The sequence below is a fragment of the Ictidomys tridecemlineatus genome, chromosome 5, assembly GCF_052094955.1.
Source record: "Ictidomys tridecemlineatus isolate mIctTri1 chromosome 5, mIctTri1.hap1, whole genome shotgun sequence".
Classification (NCBI taxonomy): domain Eukaryota; kingdom Metazoa; phylum Chordata; class Mammalia; order Rodentia; family Sciuridae; genus Ictidomys; species Ictidomys tridecemlineatus.
In genome coordinates, this window is record NC_135481.1 from 15,138,806 (window position 1) to 15,141,129 (window position 2,324).

At 56.2% G+C, this 2,324-nt stretch overlaps 1 long non-coding RNA gene across 1 annotated transcript; it reads left to right on the forward strand.

Moving 5' to 3' along the window:
* On the forward strand, positions 1-1,915 carry LOC120886694 (uncharacterized). The gene is made up of 2 exons (XR_005729774.2): positions 1-814; positions 1,033-1,915. It is a non-coding gene; the product is annotated as an uncharacterized LOC120886694 (long non-coding RNA).
* Positions 1,916-2,324: the final 409 nt, after the last annotated feature.

Here is a 2,324-nt window from a genome sequence, read left to right on the forward strand (position 1 = left end):
GAAGCCATTGGGATTTCGTCCAGGCCTTTTCTCTGAGTGGAGTTGTGGGTGAGGGCAGAGGAGAGAGTGGGGAGGTAGGCATGGGGTGACCATCTGGACCTGAGAGAGCAGAGCTGCAGGCACTGTCCAAGCACTCCAAAATGGCAGATGGGCATCATGGTGCCTAAGAGGCCCTGGGAGGAGGGGGGCAGCCCAGTGTGGCATATGCAGGAGCTTCCCCATCCTCCCAGCCCAGGCCTTCTCCACCCCCACCTTATCTCCCTGGGCCTTCTAATGTCTGATTCTGGAAAATCCCCCTTCAAACTCCCTTTCACTGAGGGGAGGAGTTGTGCTTGGGGATAAGGGAGACATGATCTTCCTTAAAACCACCAGAGCTCCTGTACCTTCCCCTTGGGGGTCAGTGTGGTCCGTCCCACATTCCCTTTTTAGACCCCAACCCTGGGGGCTGGTGAGGAGGAGTGCTCCAAAGTGCTATGGAAAAGTCAGATCCCACCACACGGTGGGGGCCAGGAACCGAGTTCCCGGGGTGCCCCAGGTTGTCAGCAGGCTTCCCTCCTGTGAACCTATGACAAGGGCTGCTTATGGCAGCACCCCGCTCTCCAGGTCCTAGAAAGCTGGCTTGGGGCCCTGGTCGCCCCAACCAGAGAGAGGGCGATAGGCTGTTTGTGGAGGACAGAGCTTGAGGCATCGCGGCCGGCCGCACGGGGCTGGCTGCAGTCTTCAGGAAAGGACTTGCGTATCGGCGGCCAGAAGCCCAGTTCGGGGACAGCCTTCAGTTTTTGACGAGGGATCTTCCCAGGAGTCTCCCAGCATGGTAAGAGAACCAGGACCCGGCCGCGTCGACCCACGGCGGGACTCTTTAGAGGGCTGCCCGGGCTCCCGATCTCCCCGTTGGGTTGGGGGACTGTCAGGTCTGCAAACCACCGAGGCTCGTCTTGCCCCCTTTCCTCTTCCCTCCCCAGCTTTCACAGGTGGAAGCTCCTAATTAACCCCTTGAGCTCTTAACTGCATCTCAACACCTGCTTCCCGCAGGGCCCAAAACGCCACAGATGCCACAAGCCGCAGTCCTCCGAGCGCGAGTGAGCACGGGCGTGCGCGTTTTGGGCGACAGGTTCCTCTTTGAGCCCGGGAGTTGGTAAGAAGGATGCGGACCGCGCTGTCCTCTGGTGGACATTCCGGGGAACTACAGCTCCAGGACGCGAGGTTGGTGGAGAACGTGGACGGGTCTTAGCCGACTGCTCCCTCTGGTCACGCAGAGATCACAGCACGAACTGGGAAACGGAGAGGGCAAGGATGACACAGAAAAGACCTTGCGCCATCCTACCATCATCAGGGTTCTCTTTCTGCTCCCCATGTGTCTCTTGGGCTCTTCCCGTGGGCCCTGGTTGGCACTATCACTCTGCCCTCCCCTCCTCTCTCATCCTCGCTGGGATCTGGCTTCCGAGGACTAGGAGGGGGACTGGGAATCGGCTTAAGTGCTCCGAACCACTCAGACGTGGGCGGACACCAGGTTTTTAAATCTTGAAAGGGCCAAGAGAGCCCTCAACTCCTCCAGAAGCCGCTGCTCTTCCTGCGGGGGACCGGGGAAAATTGCTTGTTTATTATTTATTTTTATGCAAATGATCTAGACCAAACAAAGCACAGGGAACCGTGTCTGGCAAGAAGCACATGCTCAGTAAATATTTGCTGAATAAAATTGAAGAGGATCTGGTAGCAAAAGGTGCATTATCTCAATGCCTTGGAGAGCAGATGAGAAGCTGACAGGTGAAACTGATTCTTCTTGGAGTGTTCCTGCCTGCCAAAAGTGGTTCAGGGGCTGGGGATATAGCTCAGTTGGTAGAGTGCTTGCCTCAGATGCACAAGGCCCTGGGTTCAATACCCAGCACCTCAAAAAATAAAAAAAAGTGCTTCTGGATACTGGCTCATTCTCTGGGTTCCTCTGCTCATTTTCAAGAGATCTGGATTGGAAGCTTCTCCAGCCATGTGGAGAGCAGACCTGTGGGGCTGCCTCCATCTACACTCACTTTTTCTAGCCTCCTGGGCAGGAGATTTGATTACAGCACCTGCCCTGTCCCCCACAGCACAGGAGAAGAAACTGAGAGTCCAGAGTTCACCCTGCATAGAGGTAATACAACGAGGTCAAGCTGAGGCTGTGTGGCGATACCTGCAGGCTGAGTTGCTAGTCTATTCTCTAAGCAACTTCCTTTTGCAAAGCTCTCTCATACTGTTCTGACCACCTGGGGAGGGCACAGGGATGGCCACAGGACCCTGGGTCACAGAGAGTGGGCTGAGGCTTGGGAACCGGATGGCTAACCCAGAGTGAC